At 50.5% G+C, this 14915-nt stretch overlaps 1 long non-coding RNA gene across 1 annotated transcript in view; it reads left to right on the top strand.

Annotated features, from left to right (window-relative positions):
• LOC149865936 (uncharacterized) overlaps positions 1 to 3654 on the top strand; it is an 85748-nt gene extending 82094 nt beyond the window's left edge. Inside the window, exon 8 of the long non-coding RNA XR_016441571.1 lies at positions 1592 to 3654. This is a non-coding gene — a long non-coding RNA (uncharacterized LOC149865936). The remainder of the gene's footprint in view (positions 1 to 1591) is intronic.
• The last annotated feature ends 11261 nt before the right edge of the window (positions 3655 to 14915 follow it).

The following is a 14915-nucleotide window of genomic DNA, read 5'->3' as shown; positions in this document are numbered from 1 at the left end:
AAAACAGAAACATCTGTTTTAAAAAGCCTGTAAGGTGGTCATTGAGAAAAAGAGGCAAAAATTATACAAATCTTAATTTTATTAACTTTTAGAGCATCTAATAAAGTGAGTAGTTGCTCGCAGAACCTTATTCATCTCTGATTCACTTTGTAAGGGTCTCTTCTATCTTGCCATCTCTTCTACCCTCCTCTACCCTGACTTCAGGCTAACACAGATAGCTACCTCTCTTTATTTACTTTGCATGTTACATTTTAAAGGACAAATATCAATGAAGATTTGCAATAGCTGGGAAATATTTGCACATAGTATAATCTAATCTCAAGATCAATTGTTACCAAAGAATTTATTACTTGTCTATTCCTCCATAAACTGGGGATGATACCTCCTTTTGTAAATGTCTTTGAGTTTTATTTGCGGAAATCACTATGGAAGGTCTATGGAAGGTTATTGTAAATAATTATTACAAAGCACCTATGTAGTAGTTTTATTTATTAAGTCAAGTCAGACTGTGTTGAAAGAAATATAGGTAAAATATTCATGTGTGTCAAAGAGCTTAGAACTTGTCTATACTGCTGCAGCTGCCTGTTTTGGAGAGGATGTGACTAAGCAGGTCTTCCCCATGCCCTTGCTTGAGTTTACTGACATGCTTCACAGCTTGAAATTTACCATGGAGGGTGCCTAAAGCTTGTCCCCAGCACCTGCTCTCTGCTCCACCAGAGACCAAAGGCATGAGAATGGTTCTTGGGGACAAACAGGGAGTAACTTCACTGGCAAACTTCTGGCTCTAGGGCAGGGGTGGGCAGTGGTGAACTTCATTTCCCAGCAGCTCCTGCTTGTGTCACTCTGGCTGGTCTCCATGGAGATCCCAGGGGTGGTGGAGCCATGCCAGCATGGGGCTGTCACAGCCCTGCACTCCTAGATTCTCCATGGAGACCAGCTGAGCAGCACTGGCAGGGCACGCAGCTGGGTAGGGAGATTCTCTGGGGCTTGGGCTGGGATCTTGCAGCAGTGGTAGCATGGGCCAGAGCTGGGGCAGAGCTGTGATCCGCTGCCCCAGGGACATGCAGGCAGCAGATCATGGCTGTCCCAGCTCCAGCCCATGCTGTCACCACCACAAAATGCTAGCCCCAGCCCCAGCCCCAGCCCCAACCCCAGAACAGCTCCCCACCTAGCTGTGTGTCATGCCAGTGCTGCTTGGGCCAGTCTCCATGGAGACCCTAGCCCTGCTCTGCCATGTCCCCACTACTCCTGGGCTCTCAATGGAGACCAGCCAGAGTGATGTGGGCAGGGACTGCTGGCCACTGGTTGGATTTGCCATTTTGTCCCTCTCTGCTCTACAGCATGTCGGCATACGTGGATGGGTAGAATGTGCTAAACTGTGTGTTCCTTGGTACACTGTTGCTTTTATACGGATGAGCCCTAAATCTCCCTAAATTTATCAGGTCCTTTTGAAAATTTGTATCTATAGTACCCTTGGAAAAGAGATTGCTTTATACAGCTGGTGCTTTAATTTGGCAAAATACCAGTCTTTATCAGCCTTCCTTAACCATTCCTGAGATATTTTGTTCCTGTTTTGAATCTATTACATCAGTTGATAAAGCCTTCTGGAAAGAAAGTGGAAGGACTTAAGTGCAATAAAGAGAATCATCTACAAGATTGTTTACAAGATCCATGCATCAGCTTTTTGTACTTCGAATAGAAACATCTAGTGATCTATCAGCCTTTTAAATTGTGGCAATGCAAATGGAAGGTCACAGGAATGGACTCTGCAAGGCTAAGCTATGGAATGTACCTTGATCTGCTTCAAAACACAAATGATGACATCATGCAAGGGCCTGGAGATGAAACTACAAATCCACAGAACTTTTATAGGCTGCTGAAAGTGGATATAACACAACCTGTTGTCTGCCCACAATCTGAGCAGCTGTTTACAGGAACGTTTTCCACATAGGTCACTAGAGAAAGAGAGTAAGGTGCTGACAGCCTGACAGATGAGTTTTACTGGCAGAATGTCCAACCTGTTGGAAACTTGATACTTCCATACACTATATTAGTTGCAAACATTCAGATGCATTACTAGGTAATGCACCCAGTACATCTTCTACACGTCAACATCAAAACAAGAGATCACCCAAATCCAAGAAATGTCAGTCATTTTGAACCTCAATTCTCTGTTAATGTCTTAAAAACATTAAAAGTGCCAATGAGACTGATGATAAGGTTTTTTATACAAAAGACTGCAGCTGTTAAATACAATACAGAAAGGATCATGCTTCTGTGATTATAGAGCCAAAAGAGAAGGAACTACTATGCAGAACTGCTCCCTATTTCCAAGTAGAAACACCCTCTTCTGGTGTCTTTTAGACCAGTGGCAGTCCTCATGTAAGCAAAGTTTGCTCAATAGTCAATTTGATACAGACGCATACAAACACAGCCTGATCATTGTTTTAATTCCTTGGCACTGAAATTCCAGAAATGTAGTCATTTTGCAATTTGTAAGAACATTTTTTGGAGGATAACCCCCCCCCCACACATTTTGGAAGCCCATATACTTTAAAAGAAGGAATCTGTGTTTTGCTTTTCATTCTTAAAGGATAAAGACCAGTCTGTTTGTAGGAAGTCTTGTTGCTAAAGGTATCGTCATAAAGGAGATGGGTTACTGTATTAGTATGATTGACACTGTAGCAAAACCCCTAGTCTTTTAAATTTTAAAATGCATTCCCAGCCCTTCCCCAACCATTTCTGACTTTTTGTCTCCCTTTCTATTCCCTATAGATAAGTATAAGTGAGCCAAGACATAGGATAAGCTTCAGCATTTTATTTTGGTAGCAAGTTGTATTTGTTTTGTTTTTTCTCCTTTATATTGTATAATTATTATGTTTATATTGAGTTTTACTGTTCTATATCACTGTTTTACTGATACTATATGATTTAGGCCTACATATGTAAGTTAGCGTAAGTCATGTCAAATTTCCATTTTGTTTGTCAAGTCTCCATTTTGTCCCCATGCCTTGTTGCATAACCTATGACTCATACCTACCCCTTCTATGTAACTTGGTTTCTGGATGAATGGGGATGAATGAGGCCACTTGAGAGACAATGGCAGTAGGTCTAAAAATAGCTCCTTCTGAATGACCAAACCATCAACACCAATACCTGGACCAATGACCCAGCCATTGGAACCACCCTCAGAATTCAAGAAACAAAAGATGAGACCCACCATTGTGCCAAGGCTGCACACGCTCAGTAAGAACACCTGGAGCCCTCTGGAACAGGACTGACCTTGCTTGGACAGGCCTTCCCCATAGGAGATCAGAGGTAGTCTGCCCCATAAAAGGGGTAGTGAAGACTAACTCCTTGGGACACCCTCTCCATCTGGACCAGCACCATGCCACACCACCTATCCACCCACAGGCCCAGTTGGTGACCCCCAATCTGGACAACACCTTCTGGACAAAGATCCCTTTCCAGCCTGGATAGGTAGCTATCACCCCCACACTCTCTTCAACAAAGGACTTGGACTTTGTTTCTCTTCCGTACCTGGACTCCAACCCTTCCACTGAGTCTTTCTTCTGCTGCCATTGTGAGTGCTTGTATGTGTGTGTGTGTGTGTGTGTGTGTATGCGCGCGCGTGAGTGTGGGAACCAGTAACATCATGGGGTTGTGTAGTGTGTTGTCTGTTTAATAAACCTGTTATTTTAAAACCCCAAGTTGGGTTTTTGTCTGTTTTCTGACTGTTTCCTCCTTGCCACCACTTATCTGCCCCCCAAACTCCCAGCTGTCTGCTTCAGTTTCCTGCCCCAAGCTCCCAGCTGTCTGCTTCAGTTTCCTGCCCCAAGCTCCCAGCTGTCTGCTTCAGTTTCCAGCCCCAAGCTCCCAGCTTTCAGTCTCAGTTTCTTTCCTGGCTGTCTCCTCCTTGCCACTGGGCTTTTTCCCTTACACCTGTGACCTCAAGTAATCTTGGGGCCACTTAACCTTAACCCCAAGGCTCAGTTCCTCAGCTCAGCTTCTCTCTAGCCTACTGGTTCTAATCCTGGTTCTAGCAACTTTCACTCCTTACATTTGCTCTCTCACCTTGACCCTCAGGTATCCCAAGTACCCCATACACACACATACATACTGTACCATCTGAGTTTGGAACTCACCTTGTAGGTGGGTGGTATGTGCATGAACTGGTGAATACACACACACACACACACACACACACACACACGTGTGTGTGTGTCGTTGTACGCATGATCTATGAATTAGTGATCCATGTATGTGTACAGAGTATGTGGGTATTGACAACTGATTGTTGTCTAATTTTTGGTGTGTATGTGCTTGAATTGGTGATAGGTATGCATGTGCCTAGGCTGGTTTGGATGTGTATGTGCCTGAGTTGGTAGTGTGTGTGTGTGTGTGTGTGCGTGTGTGTGTGTGTGTATGCACCTAATTGATTTGTGTGTTTGTATATGTGCAATTGTGTCACACCCTCCTGTCTAACAGTGCAGTATTGAGATCCTGAGAGTTGGCCTGACCCCACAGGGCAACAACACTAGACCTACAAGTTGTTTTTGTTGTCATTAGGGGTGTCTATACATATGGTCTGGGGATGGTGGGGTGGAGGGGGCAGGGGGCAGTGCTTTAATTACAGCTGCTCTGAGAGTGGCTCTAATTAAAGTGCCCAGAGTGTCTTGTGTATCAGTGTCACCATGCTTCAAAATGGTGACAGAGGCACTTTATCTAAAGCTGATACAATGAGCTTTAGATAAAGTGCCCCTACCACCATTTTGAAACTTGGAGACACTAATACATGTGATATGAAGGCTAGCTGGAGCATAGTAATTACAGCGCATCTGAGCAACCTCCACAGTGCTGTATAGGTACTTTAGAGTAGGAGACTGGAAATCAGGACTTACTTGTTTTATTTCAGTGCCTGCTGCTGACTTGCAGGGGTAGGCAATGTTTTTTGGCTGGAGTGCCAAAAAACACCACAATGCCTACCTTGGAAGATGCTGGAGTGCCAGCATGCCAGAAAAACAAAATGAGGGAAGGGGGTACATGGCAGGATGCACTGCTTGTGCCCCTGCCCCCCAGCCCTGCTGCCCTGTGCCTCCCACCCAAAGCCACTGCCACCCCAGCCCAGGCTCTGTGGCTGTCTGCAGCCACCCCAGCTCTGGGTAGCTGCTGGAGCCTGAGCTGCTCCCAACAGTGTTTGCAGTGTCCCAGCTGCCTGCTGGGAGCAGCCTGGGCTCCTAGCTGGGAGCAGCTTCCCAGAGCCAGGGCTGGCTGCAGCTGGGAGGCTGCAAGCAGCTGCACCAGGCTCCAGCATTAGCTCCATGCTGGCAACAACTGCATGTGCTCCTCGAAGCAGACAGCGGGGCAGCACAGCCCACCTGGAGGTGTGCGCACAGTCACCACCAGCATGGAACTGATGCAGAGCTTTGGAGCCTGACGCAGCTGTTTGCAGCCTGCGCACTGCTTGCTACAGCTGGCCAGAGCCCAGGCTGGCTACAAACAGCCATGCCAAGCTATGGAGTCCAGGTGCCAGGTCTGTGATGGGAGCAGGGTAGAGACTGGGGCTGTGCTGCATCAGGCCCCCCCACCACTCCCACTATGTGCATGCGCCAGTACAGAGCTGATGCCGGGGCTCTGAAGTCCGGCACAGCTGTTTGCAGCCTCCCAGCTGCAGCCAGCCCTGGCTCTGGATAGCTGTTGTCAGCTGGGAGCCCAGGCTGCTCCCGTCAGGCAGGTGGGATGCTGCAAACCCTGTTGGAAGCAGCCTGTCACTGTCAGCAGATACCCAGAGCTGGGGCTGGCCATGGTGTGCCGAGCAAATTGGCTTTGCGTGCCATGCTCGGCTTGCATGCCAGGGGTTGTTGACCCCTGCCTTAGAGCCTTATACAAGTCACTTAATCTTCTTTGTGAAACAAGTTTAATAATACTACCAGAACAAGTACTTTTGTCTCCCTGGTTTAAGCACAGGGCTGGAAATAGAGTTGAAAGACCTGTGTTGCATTTTTGACTGCCACTGACTAGCTGTATGACTTAAGTATCTTAACCTTTCACTTCCTCAGTTACTGTATTGTGAAGTGGCCAGAACAGTTATTATTTATATTCAGAAAGTTCTGGGTAGCCCATGTATGAAGAAAATGCTACTATACAAAGTGCTATTACTCTTTATTTATTCTAATGACTGTTACTTTTGAAATATATGACTGTAACTTTCAAAAAAAAGAACCATGGATTAAACATTGATATTGGGTTTATGGTAGGGGTGCACAGATAAAGATTTTTTGGGCTGATACCAATGGCCATTTATTAACGAGCCATCTCAGCTGATACTGATCTGACTGCTGATATGCAGTCAGGCAGCTTGGAGAACAGCATTGGGCTGGTAAGTCCTATTGGAGGAAGGGGCATGGGGGCGCAGATCGAGTCCCCTGCAGTGAGTGAGTGAGGGAGTGGGGCAGGGGATGATACAGAGCTATGAGTGGATCATCTGGGAGGCATGGGGAGGGGCACAGGGTGGCTCCTGCTGCTGCGTGCCCCCCCAGAAGGAGGTATGGGGAGGTGTCTCCTGGATCTGTGCTTTGGGTGAGGGTGGGCTGCTGCTGCAAGTTGGTGCTGGTGGCAGGGGTGGCACTGGGCTCTTCTCAGTGGGGGGGCTGGACTGGGGCTGCGCTTGGGGTGGGCAGTGGCAGCACTGGGAGGGTTACAGAGGGGGCCTACAGCCACCCCAGAATTTGCTGCAGCCTCACCCATAGCCTCCCCCTCTGTGCCGCAGCTGCCTGCCCTCAGCACAGACCCAGCCCAGACTTCTACCAGGAAGAGCCCGATGCTGCCTCTGGCCCCACTCCACTGCAGCTGCTTGCTCTCGCCCTGCGCACAGGTCCAGTGGGTTCTCACCCCTGTACCTCCCTTGGGGGGTGCGCAGCAGCAGGAGCTGCCCCCCACCCCTCCCTGCACCCCCCAGAGGAGCCACTCATGGGTTCATCCCATGCCCCACCCTACCCCAGCTGGGCAGTACCTGCCCCTGCCCCTACCCCAGCCCCACTCCCTCCCACACCACAGGGGCATCCATCTGCCCCCCCACCCCTTCCATCCCCTCCACCCCTTCTCCCCCAACAGAATTACCAGTTAGATGCTGCTGTCCAAGCTGCCATGTTAGCTGTGTGTGTACTGTGGCTGCGCACATGCACACAGCATTTATCAGTGATGCTATTGGCCACATCAGCTAAAAAAAAGATGATTGCTGATAATGTGAATTTTCCTTTTATCAGTGCCAATATGGTATGGGCCAATGTATTGGTGCACCTCTAGTTTATAGCATGTCCCTGATGGGCCTTTGTGAGTCACTTCTGGGAGCTCTGCTCTCCTGGTCATTGGCTACTCCCCTTCTGGACTTGCATGTTACTGTGGTTGTATGTCCTCCCGCGTCGCCAACCCCGCTCTCTCCTGCCATGACTTGCTGTTACACCAGTGGGGCAGGGCTAATTCACGGGTCCCTCGGTAGCCCGGGTCTGGCCTGCCCATTGCACATGGGGCTCTGCCACCCCTATACCCCGGCCTCATGCCACGTGTGGACTCCACTTCTCCAAGCCCGCTCAGTGATGGATCACAGGCTTTTAACACGGCTCTCATCTTCGAGTTCCCCAAGATCCTTGGAATACTCTTGTCCTGATGTCGACCCCTTCACACCAACCTGAACCGGTGCCTTACCCACTACAACAATAGGTCCCACACCACAAACCCATCACCCTGTGCACCCCGTGCTATGCGCCTCCTCTAAGAGGTTCTAATGTGCCAGCTACCTCGCTGACCCTCCACCAGCTCCCTATTATCATGAACGGGAGTGGCACCTCTCGGCTGCTTTCTAGTTGCATCCTCGTTCCCTTAATCAATGTCCTCTGTTCTCAGCGGCAAACCTGCCCCGATCTCCCTCCAGCCAGGTGGTCCTTCGGTGTCTCGCCCCTCTTCAGCGAAGCCCGCACCCACCACCTCGGCACTTACTTTGGGGTCCTCTGAATCCTCCTGGGTTGTCTCAATCTTCCTTTGCTCACCCGATCCGTCGCTTCGGGGTTGACCTGCCAGTGTACCAGTCGTCAAACTTCCTCTCCAAGCCACTGCTCCCTCCGGCACGCTGACTTTTCTCTGTTTGTCCAGTGGGGCCCGCGCCGTGGATGGCCCTGACAGCTGTCTGCTCTCCATGCTATCCGCTGCCTCCGGAGCGGCGGCTGCCATTTTTAAATCTGCCGGCCAGCATCTGATGTCACCATCAGTTGCTGGCCGCAGCTTTACACAGAGGCGGCTAACGAGCCATGCGGGTTCTCCCTCTCTCTCTCTGTCTCTCCTGTCCTAGGCTACAGGTAAGTTTCCTTTGCTACCTCGGCCCCTGGGACATAGCACATTATAGTTTATCCAACTCCTGAATTATTTCCACATAAGAAAGGTGAAATTAATTCTTCCTTTTGATAGGGCTTGATCTCCCAGTGACCAGCTTCTTTTCCTATGTTAATTGTATATCTGCAACCTGAGAATTTCTCTCATCTGCTTCCCTCTGCTGTTTTTCACTAAGCTGTGCCTGACTTCCTGTGATCAGAAACCTGACCAAGAATGTCTTGCATTTGCAAGCTTGTCTAACTTTATCTCAGCTACATAATTGGTTCAATAAAAGATATCACCATAGGTGACGTGAAGGGAAGGCACAGTGGGGCATGTGCCCCCCTGAGATTGGCTGCTGCCGAAGCCACCGCCAGCTTCTGTGGGTGGTTGCTGCTTGCACCTGCCCTGCCTCACTGCTGACGTGGCTGGCGGTGTCTGTGGGTCGTCTCCCGCTCGCTGCTCACCACCCAACCCCAGTTGCAAACACTGCTATCTCTGTTCGCCACTTGCCACCACCAACAGCACCGCTGGTGGCTGCAAGAGGTCCCCACTCGCTGCTTGCCACCATGATGCCCCTTTATTCTTGGGAGGCACCAGTCATTCATGGATATCACCCTAAGAAATCCTTGCCTTTCACAATTTCTGGACCATATCATCTACAGCTTCACTCTTATACTATTGTAGCTTTCAAGTCACCTACCAAATCTAAAGATTATTTGAAGAGATTTTTCTTTTCCTCTCCTTTTACCATGCTCTATTCAAGTGTCTTGTCTTGGCTTTTCTGGGAGTCCCTTTGCCAGCATTCATGCAACTTATGTGGTAATGGGGTAGAAAACTATTACACTTGGCTACCTGAAATATCAGACTTGTATTTGCACACTAACAATTAACTAGTTTATTGTCTATGACTGGCTGATTGAAGCAGAGGAAGAGTGTCTCCATGCAGAACTGTCCAGGATTTTCTTGCAGACATCAACAATATTACTTTAGTCACAACAGGGAGACTTCACATAAATATTTTCAGGTATAAAACTTTGCTTGATTTACTAAATAACTGGTAGTGCAGACAACAGGAAAAATGTTAACTATTCAGCAGGGCAACAATGTAACTATTGACCTGTTTTGAACAATCAAAATATAAAATCATGGTAGGAACCCAGAATGCTTGTAACAGAGAATACCATAGAGGTGGACTGTGAAAGTTCATGACCAGGAAGGACTGTTTTAAGACCAGGAAAGGAATCAATTCTCCAGACACTGGGCGCATCTATAGGGGATGCTTTACTGTGCAGTAGAGCAAATTACTGTGCAGTAGAGCATAGTAAGCATCACTGTCTACACAAGCAGACCCTTACTGTACAGTAATTTGCTCTACTCAGCAGTTAATTTGCTGCCTGAAAATGCAAGTAGCAAATTAACTGCCAAGTAATTACTGCTCAGTAAGGCACATGTAGACAGTCAAAAAGGAGCAAATTTGCTTCTGGTCAGCTGGGCAGCAGGGGTCAGGAGATTGCTCCCTGCCTCTGGGAACTGCATGCTAAAAGGGTGGGCTCCACCACCAGAGCTCGGACTGGGACAATGTCCCCGTGACATGGCAGCAGGGAGGTCCTGACCCTGGCTCTGCAATTGTGTTTCCCACCCATCCTGGAGTGGCTGGGACTTGCTCCAGACTGGGACAGTTCCTGGCCAGCCCTGGGCTGCATGGGGAAGTCCGCATGTGCAGCCTGGAGCTGGCTGGGGACTGTCTCATTTTGGAGCAGTTCCCAGCCAGCTCTCCATGTGAAGACTTACTAATTTGGGGCAGGTCCCAGCCCCGCCATTGCAGGTTCCAACCACTTGCCTCCATTCACCAGTGGGCCAGCTAGCAGTGGGTGGGGACTCCCTGCCCAGCTAGGGGCTCACTGCTAGCTACCCCACCACCAGATGCTGGGAAGAGCAGTCAGCCAGGTCTGACTGCTCATGAAGGTTCTTAGACAGAGTGCAGGACCTCCATCTAACCCAGGAGGTGCACAGCCCCAGCAAGGGAGATGCCTTGTTGGACCTAGTGCTGGCCATGGGAGATGACCTGGTGAGGGGGCTGTGGGTGCTCGACCACCTGGGTGACAGTGATCATCGCCTGCTGGAATTCACCATCCAGCGCAAGGTGGCAAAGGCCTGCAGTAAAGGCAGCAGCCCTAGATTTCAGGAGGGCAAACTTCAATGAGCTAAGGAGGATAGTTGGGGAAGCGCTGAGGTCCCAGAGAGGAGGGGAGCCAGGTGTCCAAGGAGAGTGGTCGCTCCTTAAGGAGACAATCCTCCAAGCCCAAAGGAAGGTAATCCCAACGAGGATCAAAGGGAGCAGGAGGGCACACAAGCCTCCATGGCTCACCAAAAGCATCCAGGAATGTCTCCTTGCTAAAAGGGAGGCGTATACCCAATGAAAAGAAGGGGCCATCACCAGGGATGACTATACTGCAGTTGCTCGGGGATGTGGGGGGGCAGTCAGGAAGGCCAAGGCAGAGATGGAACTGGGACTAGCTTCCCAGATTAAGGACAACAAGAAGTCCTTTTTTAAATACATAGGGGGTAAAAAGAAGTTTCTGAGTAATGTGGGGCCCCTGCAGGACGCGTTGGGAAATTTGGTTGTCACACCAGACAAAAAAGCTAACATGTTTAATGATTTCTTTGCCTCTGTCTTCCTAAGTAGGGACCAGAACAACCACCTCCCTGCAGGGCCTCCCTCGGGCCCCAGGGAAGGCACACCTGGGCCAAGGGTTAGTGAGGAACTAGTTAGGAGCTTCTGGAGGGACTGGACATATTCAAGTCAGCTGGTCTGGACGATCTCCACCCTAGAGTACTAAAGGAATTGGCTGAAGTCATTGCAGGACCCCTGGCATGGCTTTACAAGCGCTTGTGGTGCTCTGGTGTGGTGCCGGAGGACTGGGAGAGGGCCAACGTGGTTCCCATCTTCAAAAAGGGGAAGAAGGAGGACCTGGGAAACTATAGGCCAGTTAGTCTTACCTTTATCTTAGGCAAGCTGTTTGAGAAAATTATTCTGGCACACATCCAGGAGGGGCCAGCAGGGGACTGCATGCTTAGGGGCAACCAACACGGGTTCATCTGTGGCAGGTCTTGTCAGACCAACCTTGTGGTCTTTTATGATCAGATCACTAAATCATTAGATGCAGGGGTAGCAGTGGACATAGTCTTCCTGGACTTCCGGAAGGCTTTTGACAATGTCTCTCACCCCTTTCTCATTAAGAAACTGGGTGATTGTGGTGTTGACACCCACACAGTCAAATGGGTCGCCAACTGGCTGGAGGGTTGCGCCCAGAGAGTGGTGGTGGATGGGTCCTTCTCAACCTGGAAGGACTTGGGTAGTGAGGTTCCGCAGGGCTTGGTCCTCGGGCCCACACTGTTCAACATCTTCATCAGTGACTTGGACGAGGGGGTAAAAAGCACCCTGTTCAAATTTGCTGATGAAACTAAGATGTGGGGGGATGTAGACATGCTAGAAGGAAGCAACAGGCTACAATCAGACCTAGACAGGTTACAAGTGTGGGCGGATGAGAATAGGATGAGATTCAACACAGACAAGTGCAAAGTGATGCACCTGGGGAGGAACAACCAGCACCATACCTACAGGTTGGGGAACTCCCCTCTTGTCAGCACAGAGGCAAAAAAGGATCTTGGAGTCATCATGGACTCCAAAATGAACATGGGCCGGCAGTGTGGGGATGCAGTCAGGAAGGCCAACCATACCTTGTCATGCATCCACAGATGCATCTCAAGCAGGTCCAAAGAGGTGATCCTCCCCCTCTATGTGACACTGGTCAGGCCGCAGTTGGAGTACTGCGTCCAGTTCTGGGCGCCAGACTTCAAGAGGGATGTCGACAGCATGGAGAGGGTCCAGAGGAGGGCCACTCGTATGATCAGGGGACAACAGGGCAGGCCCTATGAGGAGAAGCTACGGGACCTGAACCTGTTCAGCCTCCAAAAGAGAAGGCTGAGGGGAGATCTAGTGGCCTGTTATAAACTAGTCAGGGGGGATCAACAGGCATTGGGGGAGTCACTGTTCCCCCGAGCACTGCCAGGAGTGACCAGGAATAACAGTCATAAGCTGGCAGAGGGTAGATTTAGGCTAGATATCAGGAGGCGCTACTTCACAGTCAGGGCGGCTAGGATCTGGAACCAACTTCCAAGAGAAGTGGTGCAGGCTCCTACCCTGGGGGTTTTTAAGAGGAGGTTAAATGAACACCTTACTGGGGTCATTTGACCCCAGTACTCTTTCCTGCCATGGCAGGGGGTCAGACTAGATGATCTACTTAGGTCCCTTCCGACCCTAGAAACTATGAAACTATCATGGGTTTCTGCAAAATGAAACACCCTACATCAGTTGCCTCATTAATTCCTGTGCTTTGTCCAATTGCTCTAAGCTGAATGAGGGCCTTCCAAAGCTGATCAAACACATAACAGCTGGTGCTTTTTGTGCCTTGACTTAAAGCAGTTTAGTTGACTTGCCCGCAACGAGGACACAGCTTTTCTTCCTGTATAACTATTGTTAGATTTGACCATTGCAATTATCCTCAGGTGCTCTGGCAGGCCTGGGATGCAGGCATAGCAGTGCTGGGAGTGGGGGCTATGCCCTCCTGCCAGTTGCCCCCTTCTGCCCAGAGCGAGCCACACCTACATTCTGCCCCCCCCGCTGCAGCTGGGCAAACGGCAGCAGGACAGAAACCCCGCTCCGAGCACTGCCACACCTGCATCCCATGCTCCCCTCCTTCCTTGAGTAATGTGCCCCCCCTGCCCTGGCTGGGCAGCTTTTCCCAGGTCCAGCCCCAATCCCTCTGTCCCAGGAGGCAAAGTAATGAACGGAACTCACCTGCAGCTCAGGATGGGACATGCACAAGGCAGAGGGAGGAGCCTGCGCGGCTCGTTAGGCCCCTTTTCATTCAATTGTGGCCAGCTGGTGACGTCACTGATGGACGCCGGCCGGCAGCAATAAGAATGGTGGCTGCAGCCGTGGAGGGGGCGGATAGCCCAGGTGAGGAGCAGCAGCCATCACCATCAGCAAGAGGAGTGTCTGTTGCAAGAAACATGGAGCCAGGAGAGCCGGCTGGGATGTGAACGGAGCAGGGCCAGACCTCCCAACTGGAGACTGCACCAGACAATGCTGGAGCTGGAGGCATGGCACCTGAGGACACGGCTGGAAGAGTACCAGGGGGTGAAGCGACCCACAGGTGGAGTGTCAGGACAATGGGGCACGGAGACAGCCTCGCTAGGGAGGAGAGCCCCCGGGAGAGCCCCAAGGGGGTACAGTCGGGGCGGGCATTGCCACCAGGCGCAGATAGAGTATTGAGCAAGAGGGAGGAATGCTGGAGGTGATCGGTCCGGGTTGGGCCAGAAGGAAGCTGGGGAGGGCTTGGAGCAGACCGATTGGAGGATAGGGAGACACTGGGAGGTCAGCATTTTGGTTGTTTTGTTCGTCTAGGCAACCCTGGCTAAGGGATAGAGAGCTAGGGGAGTGTGCCTGCAGATTGAGGCTGAAGGGAAGCCTTTGTGAGGCCATAGTTTCCTTTGATTTTCCTTTCCCTGAAGGAAGGGGTGCAGGCGAGGAGGGCCATGGGGCCGAGCATGATGGTGAGCCCCACGGCTGGGAGCTGTGGTCATTTAGAGGCAGGCCAGGTGGCATCACCCCACAGCTGGGAACAAGAACAACAGGTGAGGGATGCACTGAAGGTGGCGTGAGGCTGGGTTGTAGGGGTGGCGGAGTCCTGTAAGTGACCACCGAGGGGTGGGCCGTGGGGTATCCTGTAAACCGACTCCTTACACTGAGGAACATCAAGTTGTGGTGGGCGAGAACGGGGTTGGGGACACAGAGAGAAGAGAGCTACTCCGGCACCGACAAGATCCCAACAGGTGTTTGACATCTACCTACAAGGTAAAAACCGCTTGAGAGCAGTTAATCGAAGCCCAGCGGTCACACCCTCCCTTCCCCACACTTCTTCCCTCCCCCCTCCCCCAGCCCCAACAGACTTAACAGCTGGAGGCAGCTGTGTCAGCCGCCTGTTTAGTCACCAAATCACCAAATCTTTTCCGAATCTTTTTCCAAATCGATTCTAGTGCTTCGAATAAATTTGGAGCTTTTAATTGGTCATAGAATCATAGAAGTAGGATCGGAAGGGACCTTGTAGATCTTCAAGTTTGACCCCCTGCCTGAGCAGGAGAAAAAACTGGGCTCAAGTGATCCCACCTAGGTAGGCATCAAGCCTCCTCTTAAAGACCCCCAGGGTAGGAGCCAGCACCATTTCCCTTGGAAGTTGGTTCCAGATCCTAGCCGCCCTAACTGTGAAGTAGTTCTTACGGATGTCTAATCTAAATCTACTCTCCAACAACTTATGGCCGTTATTCCTTGTTATGCCAGGGGGCACTAGGGGAAACAAGGTCTCTCCCAAACCCTTCTGGTCCCCCCTAGTGAGTTTATAGACTGTCACCAGATGCCCCCTCAGCCTTCTCTTGTGAAGGCTGAACAGGTTCAGGTCCCGCAGTCTCTCATTGTAGGGTCTGCC

This window comes from Crocodylus siamensis, chromosome 4 (assembly GCF_052110815.1).
Source record: "Crocodylus siamensis isolate JL-2025a chromosome 4, ASM5211081v1, whole genome shotgun sequence".
NCBI lineage: Eukaryota > Metazoa > Chordata > Crocodylia > Crocodylidae > Crocodylus > Crocodylus siamensis.
Note: the sequence above shows the minus strand (reverse complement) of the source record. Positions and strands in the feature narration are given on the sequence as shown.